Genomic DNA, 18,757 nt, shown 5'->3' on the forward strand with positions numbered 1-18,757 from the left:
ATTTAGCCGTTAATGAATACCATCAACAGACACATTAAGATCAATGGATCTGAAGCACACGAGCCATTTTCATCTTCAAAGCTACTGAATTTACATGTACGCAGGGCTGATGGGGTCTTCTGGGAGGGAGATTATCGCTCTGTCTTGAACACCAATAAGATGTGCCGTATTCGGATTAGCCCCTGCTCCGCTAGCTTTAGCCAATGTCTTTGCCTTAGAGACAGAGTGACTTCCAAGGTTTGGTTCTAAGAAGTAGAGTAATATATATAGTAGTATAGGGAGTATACTATAGTGCGTAGTCATATAGTAAATAGTATAGTTCTGTTTGCCAATGTCTTTGCCTTAGAGACAGAGTGACTTCCAAGGTTTGGTTCTAAGAAGTAGAGTAATATATATATAGTAGTATAGGGAGTATACTATAGTGCGTAGTCATATAGTAAATAGTATAGTTCTGTTTGCTTCGCTGCTGTTATTTGGTCTTCGATTTCGCTCAGGTCGTAATCAGATACCCATCGCTGTTCTTGTTTTACCTCTGACGAGGCACAAAGGGTTTGACGGTGTGAATTGCTGCAGAATTAAATTAATGTAAATAACATGCACGCTCTATATCCTCTGACACATTCAGGTATTTTTTTTTTGGGTGGTGGGGGGGGGGGGAATGAATGTGGTGCGTTGAAATTGTTTGTTTTTTTTGTCCTCAAAATGAGGGGGTAAATGTGTCCTTTGTTGTTGAATGAGAACAGTTTCATTCAGCTGGTGGCTTTGTGACCGCCAGGGGGGTGAGGGGGGGGGGGTCATTTCACGCAGGCTGCAGAACATCTTTGTTTATTTTATTGGAGTAAAAAGCTGAAAGAAGCTGACACCAATGGGAAGGAAAAGTCCAAAACTTGCGTTTAAACCACATTTATTCCATGATCATTTTCAATTTATAAGGACACCTTTTTGCTGAAACATTTGGTCAAATATATTTACTTATACCCATTTATGTTTGAATTCACGATGGAATCTTCGGTCATCCTCTTCCTGCATGCTAAGGACCCCATTCGTAGGCCTAGCTAGGTCAAGTTGTAGCAGTGAAATTTTTTCTTCCTCACCTAACAAGGTGACATTTCAGCTAACTGCTGCCTCAGAGGTTGCCTGATATTAACCCGGATGTCCTGAAATACAGATACGTATTTAATAGGTCGGTTATGCGTTTTAATAGCATATTCACCGTCATGGCGACAGAGGCAGAAATTATTCCTGGCCAGCATCTGCTTTTGACCCTTTCCTAAATTCTCACAGTATCTCTGACTGGAAACAGAAAGTTTGTTATGAAAAAAATGTCCTTTTTTATTTTAGGCCCTTTGAAGACTAATTTGAGGCCTGCATCAACTAAATAGCTACCATTTGTACTGAACGCCCCGCATTTCTTGGTGACAAACGTGAGCGATTAGAAGAAGCCTTGCTAACAACCATTTTTCTTTGTCTTTTGTAGTCAAGGTAATGTCAGCAGACACAGAGTAACAATGTTAAAATTATTGCGTTGAAATGTGCCTTATTTAGAAAGAGACACACGTTTTACTGAAACACGCGTGGGGATGAGAGCCGCTGAGGTCTCCGTCTCTGCGCCAGGATATCAGTTGCACGTCCTTGGCCTTAGTGTTAATGTGACTGAGCTGTTCCTACCATCCCAAATGCAAAGTGAAGGATAAGGGATTACACTTGGATTAATGATGGCCGTCTGAATCTGAGGCTAGGCTCAGGTCAGTCGCCTCTGGGGTCTCCAAGCGGCACTCGGAGGGTCTGGGACCTCCAACGCATCCCGAGACACAAGAAAAATTCAACTCTGCCACGCGGAGCCGGTGGACAATTTTATTACCTGCTTGAAAGTGAAGAATGTCTTTCTGATTCATCCATCGATCGCTCGCTCCCGGTTCTTCGTCGTTTGTCTCTGGTGTCACAGTGTGTTTCTGACCTTTCTAGGCATTTATTTTATTTTATTTTCTTTTAATTCCTCTGCACAAGTGGAGATGGAAACAGAGACTAAGCGAAGCTTGTAAGTGTGTAGACGTTGATACGCCATGGGGGGTTGCCTGATTGGGTTTTACATTTTGCTTTAATTTGGGGAGGGGAGAAAGAAATAGATGGGGACAAACTTAAGAGGGAGGCCTTAAGTAGCCGTCTGATTGGTCTGGCAGTTTATCTTTATTATTAAATTCCATAATGGAAAATCGACCGTTTCCCCCAGCTAGCTGGAACTTTATCGGCACTGACCTTCACCAGATGAGGGTGCACTCTCCGAGATAATACCAGGAACAGAAGGGATGGGCATACAGAGGGATAAAATTGGAGATGGAAAACTTGGTTGGAATTAAGAACGATGCATCTCTTTCAAACAAACATAGGCAAATGAAAAGAATTAAGCAAACAAAACAAAACAAAAGCATAAAAAAATGACATGTTGGTCTTAAGAATACGACAGAAAATTTCAGTTTTTTTTTAACCTCATTGACCTCTTCGTGAGCAGTACCGTAAGTTTTTTTTAATCTAGTGGTTTTCAAGTTTAAACAAATTATTTGCATATACTGTTTGTATGCCAGTGACAGGAGGCTAGCGTAAAGGCAGGGTGTATCCCCAGATACCGAGGAAAAAAAACACACCGAAGGCCCTTTCGCCTCCTTAACTTCCATTTAATATTAATGTTTTTCCGTCTTAACTAGCAGTGTCAGAGCTGGTTGTGCTAATTCAAGTCTGGGTTTACCCTCACAAGAAACAACCCAAGCAGGCTTCTTTGTCTGCCATTCCTTCTCGCCGAACAATGGCCAGCATTACTTGCTCACGGTCCCGGACGGCAGCCGTCAGGAGAATGATTAGAAAGTGGAATTTAACGACAGACGAGGACAATGAGAATAGGGCGGCCTGTCTGAGGCCTACCCTTCCACGCGAAGCCTGACCCCTTTGTCTGCCTGTCCAGGCCGGTGACAGATGGCCAGGCTGTCCTGGTGAATTTGTTACCTATATGTTCAACGTGCAATATGTCGGCGTTCCTAGCTGACCACGGAGAGCAGGCATACGCCTGCATTTGCACAACAGTGTCTGAAGATGACGTATTAATATTACTTTGTTAATAACAATGATGCTTCCCATAACCCTGTACTGGATTAGCAGTTGGAAGATGTAGGGCTGATTAATGATGCCTGCAGTAACACTTTTATTTATTTCAATAGCAAAAAACTGAGGTGCATTTTTTTATTTAGCCTTTTAAATGTTTAACTCCGATGCCTTGCATTTAATTAGATTTTTGTTTGGCGTAAAATGCTGCCAATTTGAATGACTTTAAGAATGCTCTGACGAAATGTTTTTCTTATTATTTCTTTTGTGGAATTCAGCTCCGTAACTGACGTCGCTGAAGCACTCCGGCGGCGCAGAGGTGACTGTTTTCATCTAGTAGCTCAGGGGCACTGAGGGGAAGCAAAGAGTGGAGGCAGAGTGACGACCAAACGCGGCGAAACTGCACCTCTAAGACGACAGTGAGGGGGACTCGGGGGGGGGGGGGGGGGGGGGGGGGGGTTAGGCGGGCGACGCTCTGCTTCAGAAAGCTGAGCTCGGGGAAATGGCAGGGAGAAGTAACGGTGGAGGACGAGGAAGATGCCTCAAATGGCGACTGGGTAAAGCAGGAAGCGCAGAGCTAGTAAACGGTGCGTCTCGACAATCCCGCGGCCTCGTGATGTATGATCCCACAGGCCGATTCGCAGGAGAGCACCCTCTTTCAAGCGCTGACGGGGTCATGCGCGGGATCGAGCGGTGATTTATCGAGAGACCGGGGGTTAACAGCGACGTGGCCCGGTGCTGCTTATTCCCCTTGTTCCGGTTCCATTACGAGGGAGGCGAGGCTGATTTGCCACCCTGTTTGGGGGGGGGGGGGGGTACACACGCCAACCGTCACTGCTAGCGCCCCCCCCTGAGTTACTGCTCATTAGCACCACCCTCCCAGCTAGCCTTTGAGATGCACGCAGAGCAAAACAAACACCAGGGGTACATCAATGATTACAGTTCAATTAATGACTGCGAAGGCAGGACCTGGCCATGGCGGGCAGCTCCCATCCCACTAATGGCCCTAGCAGTGTCCGCGTTATCATCATGTTGTTTTTGTTCGGGGAGAGGGGGCGGAGCTTCAAGTAGAATCATAACGCTTAATCTGGACCCGATTTATCCATTATCGATTGTGAAAATATTTGTAACCTCTGGTACAATACCCTATGGGTCCCCCCCCCCAGCCCAAGATGTCCTGAGGCTAGATTGGGACGATATTCCCAGCCTTGATCTCCCCCTGTCCCTCCCTGTCTCCGGCACTGCAGAGTGGGAGTGTTTGACAGAGCGGATCATCAGTCCAAGGGGGCAGGTGCGTCTTGCCCATTGCGTGGCCTGAAGGTTGCACCGAAGCCCGTAGAGAGTAGCTGTCTGACCGCTTCCCCTGTGGCCATGCACGGATCCATGGCATGGAGGCAAGACTCGGGCCCGCTCACTGTTCACGGTTTTGCTAAAATGGCTAAAATTCAGTAGCTAGGGAAGATAAAACTATAATTATAATATTTAATTTTAGCAGCAGTAATGATTATATACAACAGAGTAGCTGCTCCCTTTAGTGTAGCTAGCTTAATGCTACCACGCATCTCACAACACCGACCTCCGCAGGCGCACTGCACATTTTCCTGTCCAATCCATCTCTGAGATCTCTGGTGGTCCGGTTGACTGGCTCTGACGTGCCGCTCATAACATATATAGATAATAAATACATATTTGCCTTTGACTTATTACTGGATAGCTGTGACAGAACAGCATAAAGGAGCTTTACACTGAGGGGAACTTCGCAAAATATTTATAAGGCGGCATCGCATGCGACAGTTAAATCGATTTGAGCGCGGAGTTTGAAGTCTCGTCTTGATATTACTAAGACCTTGGCAAAGAGAATTCTGTAGCGTTCCGCAGCCTGTCTGCGGTGGCGTCGAATGCCTTTTTTTTCGCAAGATTGAACACGCGTGTGGTCCTCCCTGGAAAACTCATGAATGTGAAATATTTTTGTCAGATTTAACAATTCTCCTTCTCTGTCTCGCCCACAGTTTGATGGAACTCGGGGAGTGTTCAAAGACGCAAATTTAAAAGTCGGCTGAAGAAAAAAGAATGAAAGAAGGAATGAAAGAATACCAGAAAATTTTACACCACCGATTGTGGTTGGGGGGGGGGGTGTTCGTTGGTACGCGTGTCTTTTGTCAACGACAACGAGAATCCTCTGCAAAGAAAATCCCACAGTTTACCTCCATTGCCATCGTTTGAAACATGTCTCCCATTGAAAGCATAATACTTTATTGATTTTTGAAAAATTAATTATTTATATTTTGTACCGTTTTTTTTCCCTGAAGAAAGCATTTGGTGATATTTGCCTGACTGAATGATAATCTAACTGGATGGTTACTAACTGTCATCAGCGTAATTTTCTCGTTTAAGTGTCTGTGAAGTACAAAGAAATGTAACAAAAATACCTTCATTAATATTCAGAAGAACTAATTAAATAATCCAAATGGAATCCAAGCTGAATCCTTTGTGAAGAAACTTGAGAAAAGCGCGATCCATAATAATGTATACATTTTAAATAGGGTTCAGTAGCATTTTTATTTGTGTTTTTATAATTGCCTTTCTTATAATTAAAAAATATATTCTTTTTATCTTTTTCTACTTTCCTTTCAGTAATTTAAAAAACTGCATCTCTCGTTGTTTTTCTATTGTTCGTTATTTTAAATGCGTTGTTTCTTAACATAGAACAGATGTGCCCATTGTAACTATAACAATGTTTTTACCCCGAAGTCAGTGACGCCACAGATGAGGGCGCGAGGCCTGTTTTATTCAAGCAATTCAAATGTTTTCATTCAAAAAAATTTGCAGACTTCACATAATTACAAACACTTATTTTAAAACTGTGCATTTGTTTCGGCCATTTGGGAAAATGGCCATGCTGATAGGTAAAAATTATTATGGTTTTTAAGTATTATTTGTGATTTACTATTTTATTATAACATGCAAACCCCAATATATGATAAGATTGAAGCCACCATTTATTTTTCTTCAGTGCCAAATCAGCGAAAAATAGCATGTGAACTGAACTCTCTTATTTTGGCCAAATTGAATTATTAGGAAAAGTTAAAATTTGATTTATTTCATTTCAAATGAAAATAACATATTTTAGACATTACATTTGAAAAAAAATTCTGAAATATCATGCAACATAAAATATATGTTAATTATTATGCAGTTAGATAAATGAAAAGATAATGAAAAGTCAAATAATTGAATCATGAAAGTAATATCTGTACAGGCCTTTGCAGCAATAAAAATATTGTAATAATAAATATTGTATCCACTAACAAAAACCATCAGCATTTTGTAAAATTTGCATATTAGATTAAATATTTTATCATGTCATAATTTACAGAGAAGGAGCAATGTTATCCCGAGAACATTAAAAACGGTGAACTGAGCATTTGTTTCTCTGCTGCGTCACATAACACAATGGCCGGTGTTTCTGCGATTGTCCAAAACCTGTTTCTGAGCGCGTGCATGAAAAACCAAGCACTTTCTACGAAAGGCAGGCCCCCTGGAAATGAACGACAGGCGAGATGAACGACCCTAAAGAGTGTGTAGCTAGATCAGCGGGGGCGACGATTCGTGTGGACGGGGGCGGGGGGGACACGGAACCGGGGCGAGTGAGGTCGCTGTTACAGAGAGACGCGGTTCCGTCAGAGACCAACACCACGGCTACGGAGGACAGGGTGAACAAGTCTAACCGTCTTTACGTATTTCTGCATTTTATACGCATATATATCTTACAATACAGGGACGCTGCATAACAGGATGTTCAAAAACATTCAGAAATGCTCTCTTTACAGACACACATATATACGCAGTAGTCGGAGATCCTGTGTATCCCCAAAGCTCCTACGTTTCTTTGTACATCTGCCGGGGTCAGAGGTCACAGAGGTCAGAGGTCACACATGACAATGGCAGGAGCCAGCTAGGCTGTGCATCTGGCCTGGGTGGGTCCCGTCTGACATGCAGAGGCGCGACCCCCGCAAGCCGCCTTTCCACTCAATCACCACACTTATGTCTAATTTTCATGCCAAATTTATGACCCCCCCCCCCCCCCCCCCCCGCAGCACCCCCTGCCTTTTTACCCCACCTCCCGCCACACGGGCGGGTGATGAATTGGGGCGAGGCTTTGTGATTAGTCTCAGCCATTGCGGGCTTCACCTCTTCATCTGTTTTTCTAAATAGCTAATGAGTCGGGGGACAGTGCCGGAAAATAGTTCCCTTCACACCTGCCCTCTCCCCTGCCCCCTTCCCCCAAACCCACCCACAAGGCTCCATTTGCTGATGGATACTGCGAAAAGCTGGGGGGGGGGGCGGTACAGTGGCACGTGCCAGGGGCCGGCTGCTGATTCACATTTCCTAGCCCCCACCTCCACCCCTACTCATCCCCACCTCCATTATCCCATAGTCCTCTGCTCTGTTTAACACGCTCTGCGCAGACGGGCACACGCCTAAAGGCCCGCCAGCCTCGGTGCCGGGGTAATTAAGGTCACGTATTTTCTGCAGCTGTAATCCCAGATTGTATCAACAGCCTATAAAAACGCGTTTTTTTTTGCATTGCATTATGGGTGATTTCACGTGCTTAAAAAGAAAAAGATGGTAAATTTTTTTTTTGTTTTTTTGACGGTCGCTTTATGTAAGCAGAACCGTTCCATTTAAATATGGAAATCTGCCCTGTTTCATTAATTTGTTTTTAATTGATTGACTAGAAACCGGAAATTAACCCGATTCCCCTTTTTACCATCTAAAATAAGAATCAGAATGAAGTGAGGAGAAATAGCGAGTATGTGAATGGTCCCGGGTGTCTCTCTGAGGATGGAGGGAGTGAGAGATGGAGAGCGGTGAGTGTATGTGGTGGGGGCCTCTCTGCTTCTAATGCTGAAAATGGCTTCCAGCTCACCATGGATGCACATGTGGGTGGGGTCTCCATATGGATGCTCGGCCACCATTCCGGGGGGAGTGGCTCTAAGGGCTAGGACTTTCTGCCCGTGATCAGACGCTCACTGGTTTGACTCCCATGGCTGACAGAGTGATGTCACCATTGGGCCCCAAAAGATCCGTGTCCTGGCTCACCCTGCTTTCAGATCCTCACGTGCGTGTCCTCTTTGGACACTGGGACGCAGTCACTCCACATGGACATGTGGTGACGTCCCACTGTCCCTGCACAGACTTGTCCCCCGTAGCCTTGTCCTTTTGCCTCTTATTCTTGTCACTTGTGCTTTGTTGATCTGCCTGAAACTGGATCGACGTGCAAGCGGCCCGTCTTCACATATACGCTTTTCCCACAAGCCCCTCTCACAAGAGGTCTGCACCATTGCTGCTTCTGGCTCAGCCCCCCCCCCGCTCCCCAATCTGCGGGCCAGGCTCTTGTAACCGTAGTTCCTCTGTCCCGAGGTTATGGGCCTGAATCTCCCAGCACCGTGGCCCCCCTCCCAGCCCAGTTCTGCTTGAGTTCACTCCATCTCCGGGCATCCATGCGTCTCTCTCTCTCTCTCTCTCTCTCTCCCTCTCTCTCTCTCTCTCTCTCTCTGGGGTGAAGTGGCGATGAACGAAGATGAAAATCCAGGCGCCTTGTTGCTATGCAGAACAGCCACCCTTGGCCCCATCGGCCTTGCGGTGAGTTCGGTGGGTTTGCTCCCGCGCCTGTCCTCTCTCAGGTCTGTGGGGGCCTCGCACCCGCCCCCACGCTGCCTGTCATTATTAGCCCAGCAGACGCTGCTTATCCAGCTCACATGTTTTGCCAACTCACTCTGCCGGGTTCGTACCGGACTGAGTGTCTTGCTCTTTTTCTCCACCTCATGCCTCGTGTCGTGACATTTACCCAAGTCACATGACTCGACGCCACCTCGTAGGAACCTTCTTGGGATGGGGCCTAGTGTGCGGAGTGAGGAACACGCCCATTGTTCACGGCAAGAAACCGGAACTGAGGGCACGGTTTACCTCAGATCTCCTATGGTTTAAATTTCCTTTCTTGGTTAGATTTTACTCAAGTGAAAAAACTGGAGGTGAGACAGGGGCAGTTTATGACGTGACACAAAGAGAACATCCCATAATGATCAGCCAGTGGTCTGTAGTCAGAATGAATGCCATGTTGGCTAAAGGTGACCGCTTAGCATCTCCCTCGACATTTCTGGTTAACCCGATCTGGAATCACGGCTAGTTCTCGACCTCGATCACACCTAGTTAAACGCGGCCGGGTCCGTTTGACAGCAGAGTGGCCGCCAGTATGGCACACGGGCCTTGTATTTCTTGTGGGGGGGGGGATCCAATCTTGTGGATGGGGAGGAGCGGAGCCGGTGGCGGTGTAGAACGGCGAGCCAGTCCCGGCATGGCAGGAAGCCGTGGATTCGCTGTGAAAGACAGGTGGTAGACATGTTCTCTGACAACGGCGCGAAGCCGGCAAGAAGTGCTGCTCGGGTTGGTATGGCCGGTCGCCATGGAAACAGGGCGATATGGTTTTGGGGGGGGGTGATTCTGTGTGGATTATAGATGTGACTCATGTATGAAGCTCGCATTGTGTAAGGTGGAAATTGCAATATTTTTTTTTTGACTTCTTTTAATCCTGCCGTGTCACTCTGTGTCGTGCAAAACTGACCAAATCATACATACTTTCCCAGTGGACATTTCTAGAAGCACAGAGCCTTACATTTTTATTTATTTTATGTTTTTCCAGCCAAATATTTATTAAGCAAAAAGGATTGTTCTTTCTGTGGGGAACTGGGAATACACTGAAAGAATATTGGAGATAATTATGTGTCTGTGCATCTTATTAGTATATGGTTTACAGTTTTCCTAAATAGGCTCCTTCTTCTTCCACAATCCAAGTTTGGATTTGAAATAATTTCAGACTCCTTGATGAGAATTAGATTTCGTCGCTTTGGCAGAGTGTGGATCCGATTTGTCGGCTGCGGACTGCGAGTCCAGCATTAAGGAGTGCTTTGCTTTCCAGAAACATGGGAAGAGGCTCACACTTCAGGTCCTGCTTCCAGAATGGGAGCAAGGAAAACCGACCCGATCCAAACGTACACATTTATCTATTACAGAACCAGATTTTTCAACCTTACAACCGTTTCACTATAAATTTGCGTAGAGTGTATGCAGAGTGAATTTGTGTGTATTTGCATGCATGTATGTGCGCACATGCATTTGCGTGTGCATGGTTTGCGCATGCATGCGGGTCTGATTCCACTGCAAGTTGTTGATAAAAAAAGTGGGAATAGTTCTGATTCTCTGTTAAATTATATGAAACAAAAAGGCACTAATTGTATGTAATGACATAATCAGTTCTTAGCCACAGTGGACCTAATGATTTAACAGACTTCCACTGCCCCATAATTGATTGTTCTCATGATGATTAACATATGAAAGGAGAGAGAGAGGGAGAGAGAGAGCGGGAGAATGGAAAGAATGATGGAGCGGGAACGACACAGTTTCTTCTTAAAGTGAAGAAAAAAAGGTTTATAAATGAAGACCCTTCATCTCTCACTGGAAAGGCGGAATTGGCCTGCACCTTTGCCCAGGAATATGTGAATTTTACCCAGGAAGACACTGGGTCAGGTGAAGTTCTGCAGGTTGAATTTCTACTGGGATCGCCTTTTCATTATGCCCCTCCATTTTTTCCCTCTGGGGGGGGAGCTTGCTTTGTCTTTTCCGAATCCCAGCTGTAGGAGGTGACTTGGGTGGGTGTGGGGGGGGGGTTGTAAAGTAGGCCACGGGGATTCCCTGCGGCCTGATCATTCTTGCGTGACCTGTGGTTAAAAATATAGAGGCGCGTGATTTCATAGCCTGAACGGCGGGCCGAACGCAACGTGGGCTTCGGGCCAGTGATGGGGGGGCCGTCCCTCCCGGTGATCTTTCCTGCTGCTGCCATTGGCCCTTACACGGGAGTTTTGACGGGACCGGGATGTAGGATTTGCTCAGCGGTTCTGCACAGACCGCCTGGGCATTTTGGATTTTGGCAGAAAGAGGAGAAGCCCACAGGTTCTTTTTTGCTTTGGGGGGTAACATGGAGAACATGGGTATAAGGGGAAGGACAAGTACTACGCGTAGTTCATATACTACTAATAGTACACTTGTATGCTTGGAACTTAATATTTTGCTTTTTAAAATCATGTATAAGCGACTATTGGCTTTCAAGTTAAATGATGGCCCAATTTTACGTATGTAACACAATACCCAAATGGAATAATTTTCCTACGTATTTTCAATTAGTAATTTCAATACATATTCAGGCTATAAGAATTCTCAGTTAGCTTATCAGACCTAGATTTTGTGTAAAATACATAAACCGACGTGTGCTGCTGAGATCTCCCTGACAGCGCATTAATACGCTGTGTCGAGAGGGTGTGATACGGCTGGTCCACATAACAGGGTCGTATTATTCCACCGCAGAGGACACAAGAGCACAGAGGACGACTGTTGACTGCTCTGGTGCCGGTACCACCTCTCATGGTCCTGTGGGCTCGACAAGCTCCGCATGTCTCGTGTACGGTGGCTGCACGGATGTCAAAAAGCACGGATATTCCTTAACCCGTGCACACTCTTCTGTTTTAATTCATCGACCACATAAAGGGGTTTTCAGGCAGTCGTGAGTTTGCCTGCTATTGTTGTCATAAATATATAAGATGAGAAATAATTCTGTAGTGTCAGACCAACAGTAGAAATATCTGCCAAAATGTATAATTCGCTTAATTAAATATCTTGTTTTGTCCATTCTCCTAAACATCTTGCAGATGACTAAGCGCCCAAAAAATATATATTAAGGAATGAGTGCAATTTACTTTGTTACATGGTAAAATCAGAATCATTTCATTGTATTTGTTTGCTTATACTGTCTTTTCTGTAACGTTGTTATTTTTTGATTGCTCTTAGAAATACTGCAGAGCAATTTGTCAGCTGGCTTTTTCATCGCGTGTCCGCAGAGTGTGATGTTTGTTCCTTCTTTCTTGGGGGTAATTTGTCGTATTTTTCTCCTCCTTTCCCCAGCTCGCAGCTCTTCGATTTCCTGTCGGGGTCCCGCCCATCAGTCCTCCCGTGTCCTTGAGGTCGTCCTCTGCCCGGGCCACCCCAGCACAGGTGACCCGCCCGAGTCCGGCGATGTTTGCCGACGTGGATGGAAAATTGGAAAAATCCAGAAAAATGGATCCCCTCCCTTTCAAAGCACCGCTGCCACCCATGTGCCGCCCTCGATCCCCCTCCCTGCAGAGACACGCAGCCCCCACCGGCGCCCTCCAGCTCTGCTCACTCCCATGGTGCTCTTGCAGTCACTAAGGTTCCTAGATCCTGAAAGGCTTGGGTTCATTTCTTGTCCTCGTGGCCCCTCCCACATGAAGCTGAACCCCACACATCAGCCTCACACCCAGCCATAATCACCACCATCACCATTATTATTATTATTATTATTATTAATATTGCTGTTAACATGTTTGCCATTTCTTTACATTTACTGCATAATTTAAAACTGCTTTGAAAGAACAGGACATTAATTCTGTAAAATGCAGGTAACATGTGAAGGTATAACCTTTCTTTTTGTGCTTTATACAGTGTACATATTTAGATTTTTTTTTTCAAAGTCACATTAAATTCATATCAAACATGTGAGGATGCCACCTACCTAATGCCCCACAGGTCCCCCACCTAATGCCCCCCAGGTCCCCCAGCTAATGCCCCACAGGTCCCCCACCTAATGCCCCCCAGGTCCCCCAGCTAATGCCCCACAGGTCCCCCACCTAATGCCCCACAGGTCCCCCAGCTAATGCCCCACAGGTCCCCCACCTAATGCCCCACAGGTCCCCCAGCTAATGCCCCGCAGGTCCCCCAGCTAATGCCCCACAGGTCCCCCAGCTAATGCCCCGCAGGTCCCCCACCTAATGCCCCCCAGGACCCCAAGCTAATGCCCCACAGGTCCCCCACCTAATGCCCCACAGGTCCCCCAGCTAATGCCCCGCAGGTCCCCCACCTAATGCCCCACAGGTCCCCCCGCTAATGCCCCGCAGGTCCCCCACCTAATGCCCCACAGGTCCCCCAGCTAATGCCCCGCAGGTCCCCCACCTAATGCCCCACAGGTCCCCCCGCTAATGCCCCGCAGGTCCCCCACCTAATGCCCCACAGGTCCCCCAGCTAATGCCTCACAGGTCCCCCACCTAATGCCCCACAGGTCCCCCACCTAATGCCCCACAGGTCCCCCAGCTAATGCCCCACAGGTCCCCCACCTAATGCCCCACAGGTCCCCCAGCTAATGCCCCACAGGTCCCCCACCTAATGCCCCACAGGTCCCCCAGCTAATGCCCCACAGGTCCCCCACCTAATGCCCCACAGGTCCCCCAGCTAATGCCCCGCAGGTCCCCCAGCTAATGCCCCACAGGTCCCCCAGCTAATGCCCCACAGGTCCCCCAGCTAATGCCCCGCAGGTCCCCCAGCTAATGCCCCACAGGTCCCCCACATAATGCCCCACAGGTCCCCCACCTAATGCCCCCCAGGTCCCCCAGCTAATGCCCCACAGGTCCCCCCGCTAATGCCCCGCAGGTCCCCCACCTAATGCCCTGCAGGTCCCCCAGCTAATGCCCCACAGGTCCCCCACCTAATGCCCCCCAGGTCCCCCAGCTAATGCCCCACAGGTCCCCCAGCTAATCCCCCAGGTGTCCCAGACCACATCCTCCACTGAGTGGCCTACACATTCCTGACTGCCTGATCCAATGTGCCCCCCCCCCCCCCCCCGACTACGTCTCCCACCATGTCCCCCACACGTCCCCGACCATGTCCCCCGCTGCATCCCTGACCGTGTGCTTCATCTTGTGCCCCACTGTGCCCGAAATTTTCTCCCCCTGCTTGGTTCATGACAGCTGTCTGGGGCTAAATCACGGTAGCATTAGAGTAAAATAACGGTCATCATCATCACCATGATGATCATCATCATCGCCGGCCACCGTCATCATCATACCCGCCGCGAGTGCCTGTAATATGCCGGTACCTCAGAAAGGGAAACCCCCACGTGTGAGGAGACACGCGCCTGTGTGCTTGTATGACAGCCGCTCCCCCCAACCCCCCCACCCACCTTATCTCCCCGACAGTGGGAAGCTCCCATTGTTTCGGCTGCTGTCGAGCCCCCTGCATTATCTGCATGGCCCGCGGTGTGTGTGTCATAAATAGAGGTTATCATGCGTTGCAGGCGCTGGCCAGCCCCCCGAGGGGCACAGGGGGGACGCGGCCATCTGAGCGGTCCCTAGGGGCCGGGATGGCCCCCGATCTACTGCCCTGACTGTGCTCTCTCAGACACTGTGGTACGGCAAGCGGGAACAATGGGTCGCCTTTCTTCTCGGGCTCCATCAGGGGCTGCATGAGTACGGTGATGACTAGCTGCTGTGCTGCCTGCGCAGCCCCCCGGACTGCTGTGCTTTGCCACATGTGCGCATGTGTGTGTGTGTGTGTGTGTGTGTGTGTGTGTGTCTGTGCACGCGTGCACATGTGTATCATAATGTGCGTGTGTGCGCGCACGCATCTGTGTGTGACAATGTGCGTGTATGTATGTGTGTCTGCGTATGTGTCATGTATATATTACATTGTGGGGACCAAATTTTGATGCTGTAGGGACCATTTTTTTGGTCCCCAAAAAGAGAAACTCAATTTATAAAAATCTGCGACGGCAGTCAAAAAAATTTGAAAATGCCAAAGTCTTGTATTTTGTTTTGTTACTTTTCTGTGTGTGTGTATTTCAGTTTGTGTGGGTTCGTATGCCTTTGTGAGTTCCCCTTTGTGTGTATATGTTTGTCTACGTTTGTGAGCATGCTTTTATGTATGTATGTTTGTTTTTTGTTTGTATACTTTTGTGTACTTCAATGTTTATTTGTATGTGTATTTTTGTTTGAATACACATTCAGTCATGTGGATTTGTATGTGTATGATTGTGCGTGTATGTTTATGTGTCCGTCTCTGTGTGCATGATTGTGTTTCTGTGTATGTGTGTATGTTGTCTTTGTGTGTATGTGATTGTATGTATTTGTGTTCGTTTGTGTCCCTCTCTTTGTGTATACATGTTAGTGTTTGTAATTTTGGGAAATATTTTACTTAAAGCACTCATCCAAATACCTTTTTCATAGAGCATTTATAATAATAATAATAATAATAATAATAATAATAAGCATGCCTGTAATGTTGTTATGTCATTTTATAAATAGTTATAGCCATTTCATAACACTTTATGAATGCATTACAATGCATTATGAAGGTATCTTAAGTAAATTGTTACCTGTGTTTGCTTATGTCCTTTTGTGAGTGTATGCTTGTGTGTGTTTGTGTCCCTTTGTGTGTATGTATATTTGTATTATTTTAGGGTGTCCATTTTTGGGTCTGTTTCTTTATATATATTTGTGTGTATCCATGTTTTTGTTTATGTTTGTCTGTGCTTATTTATAGATGTTTTTGTTTGCGTCTCATTGTGTGTCTGCACATAGTGTAGTTGTATATGTTTGTATGTTTGCATGGGTGTTTGTGTCCATTTGTGAGGGTTTGTACATATTTGTCTTTGTGCCCATCTCCATTTGTGTGTAGGTTTGTTTGTGTTTGTATATATATTTATGTTTGTATCTATATTCATTTATGTGAGTGTGGGCTTGTGTGTGTTTCTTTGTATATATATATATATATATATATATATATATATATATATATATATATATATATATATATATCTATGATTGTTTCGGTGTCTGTGTCCATTTCTGTATGTGTATGTTTGTGTGTGAGTGTGCTTTTGTCTGTGTACACTGGAGTGTGTGTTTGTATATGTTGTTTGTGTTTGTATTTATTTAAGCATTCGTCTATAAACTGTATCAAGGATCCAACGTTATTCTAATGTTTATGAAACTTGTAGACCTGCTAGCTGGTGCACAGATGGCATGGATGTTCATTTCTGTGTATATCTATGTTTTTTTGTGTGTATTTATATGTATGTATGTAGGTAAGCATAACAGAGACACGCAGTGGTCATCAAGCGTAGACATGTAAAATATATAAGTGCAAGTTTCAGGAAAATGACAGGACTTTTTTCCTGCTTGAATCTGACCTTGTCTGTGAGTAATGAGCCCCCTGCTATAACTAGCTTTAGTTTGCGTGTGACGGCATCATTTCTGCGTAAGTCCTCAAAAGGCTCTGTTATTCTTCTTAATCGCTTCGGTGAGGCCACGCCCTCCTCTTGGAACTTCCCGCATGCTACCCAGGCTCTGCATGTAACAGGCGGACGGGGTGTGAGGCCTCGAATAGGACCCCTCGGAGGAGGTTCTCAGCACGGACGCCGCCCAGAATGACCGTAATCTCCGACACTTGTTCGGCGCTACCGAATAAAAAAAAAATAACAACAGCCTTTTTGTTAGCTACAAGCGCCGTCTGTTCGCCGGCGCGTGCCTGGCCCCAGCCACCCTTCCACTCGACCTGATTCTACGCTAAATCCTGGGGGTGGGGGGCGGGAGAGGGAGAAAAGGGGGAACAAAAAAAAAAACCCAAACCCATTGGTGAGCGCCAGTGATGGCGAGCATCGCTTATGCAAATTCCCATCCTGAATCGGCGGTTGCCGGGTAAACAGAAGAATCTGGTAGGAGGATTTCGGGGGGGGGGGGGGGGTTCCTCCGAATGACACCGTCTGCTTAAATCATTAAAATAGTAGCGGGGGCGAACAGACACGTGATGCACAGGGAGTATTCGTGGGTCGAGCCACCGGTGCTGTTCACATGTGACCTGCTGATGGAATAGCGATCGGAACCTCACCAGCACTGTCGAGAGAGCGCCCGCCCATCGTTGTCCATTTTCAGGCTGTGGGGGGGGGGGGGGGGCGTATGTGTGAAGTGTCAATAAGCGTACAGCCACTCCAAACGCTGCAAGCCTTGAAGTGAGAGGTGCATATTTTAGTTAAATGACGCTTATTCATCGTGCTTGGCGGTCAGGCCTGAGTCGGGCCATACCTTCCTACCTGAAGGGTGGTGTTATTGTTCAGGGAGGCTCTTTGTGTCCCTCTCTGATGCTACTGACACTGCTGAATCAGGGGGAACTCAGACACATTCCTGATGGTAAGAATGCAGCTCTCAAGGAGAGACATCCATTGAGGTAGAAAGGTTCTGGAGAAGTCTGCATGTCATCCGCCTGACTTTGAAGATTGCTCAGAGGGTCCCGTAAAGTGTCACCTGCACCAGGGGGGTGGGGGGAAGGTACTATAACACTGCGACTGGGGACCCCCATATCTCATAGGCCTGTTTCCTCAGCCTCAGTGCCTGCACATTTAGGGGTTAGAGGTCACTGTGAAATCGCAAACATACAGGCACTCGTACATTCAGAATGTCACCCAATCAAAACTAAAGCTTCAAATTCCTGTCCAGGATTACAATTATTACAGGATTGCTAATAAGTGACCTGAATTTAAATTGAACATGTTCAGGACAACAGTACAATATATAAAAATTCATTAATATGTGAAGTTTATAAAATTCTGTGTTGTTTTATGCTAAAGCAAAGGGTGATATCTTCATTATTCTTTGAATGTAGTGTTTTGTCATGATCTGATAATTATTGAATTAAAAATATTTTCTCATCTTAGTCTGGAAAAAAATGTGCAAATTATTTCAGTTGCTAAAAAATGCAAAAAAAATGTTAAAAATATCCCATTGGAGAGCCAACAAAATTTTGGAGAGGATACAGGCTGAATTATTTCAGTCCGGGGCTTTGCTTCCGTAAACTGCAGGGCTGGTTTGGATTAACAAATTGCGGATGTTGTTGGCTTTTTATTATGGAGGGATAATTTTCCGTTAGTATTTGTCGTTGTAGCTTGTCACTTTGATACTGATATATCCTCCTTGAAAAACATTACAAATACCAGAGTTAAATGCAGTTAGCATATGCATGCTGTAACTTACCGAAAAAAAAACTGTGTCCAATATTTTTTTATAAAATTACAGGAATGCAGTGAAGGTCTGTACATTTATTTCTAGTAGTACACTTTCATAAAAAATATATATATATATATATATATATATATATATATATATATATATATATATATATATATATATATATATATATATATATATATATATATAAGAAAAACTGTTACAAAAAACACAGTACCTTGCAAGGGAAGCTGCTGCCAGTTAACTACTGCAAATTTACAGTGAAAAGTTTTACAGTGCAGTTTATGTCATAATTGCTTCCTAGTAGCAGTCCAGAAGGCCAAATTTAAAATGCTGTCAATTTCTTTAGCCATTTTTATGTTGTTTTAATGTACAACACCTTACCATTGTCTCATTGGCCCAAAAAGTGTGTGTGTGTGTGTGTGTGTATATATATATATATATATGTGTGTGTGTGTGTGTGTGTGTGTGTAAATGTGTAAATGTAGTAAATGTAGTTTACAGCATTAACGCTTGTTTTGGGCACATTTATGGAGGAGACGGCTGTACAGAGTAAACCCACAACAACAAAACGGATAGTGCAGGCAATACCATCTACGTACACTGTACTCAGCATAAAAATCACGATTGTATGTTTGAACCAGACAGTCCAGTCGGAGGATATGTGTAAATTTGGAGCTTTTAAATGTGATGAGTGTGTCACATCCTTGCTGTAAAACAGGTACAGTTCACCGACCGGGTTT

The 18,757-nt window shown here is 45.7% G+C and overlaps 1 protein-coding gene across 1 annotated transcript in view; it reads left to right on the plus strand.

The window, feature by feature from the left end:
* Positions 1–18,757, plus strand: part of bhlhe23 (basic helix-loop-helix family, member e23) — a 67,542-nt gene that overhangs the window by 19,647 nt on the left and 29,138 nt on the right. The window contains exon 3 of the mRNA XM_048984425.1: positions 12,109–12,198. The gene's annotated coding sequence lies outside the window, so the exon portion shown is untranslated. The remainder of the gene's footprint in view (positions 1–12,108; positions 12,199–18,757) is intronic.

The sequence above is a fragment of the Brienomyrus brachyistius genome, chromosome 18 (genome assembly GCF_023856365.1).
Source record: "Brienomyrus brachyistius isolate T26 chromosome 18, BBRACH_0.4, whole genome shotgun sequence".
In the NCBI taxonomy this organism is placed as follows: domain Eukaryota; kingdom Metazoa; phylum Chordata; class Actinopteri; order Osteoglossiformes; family Mormyridae; genus Brienomyrus; species Brienomyrus brachyistius.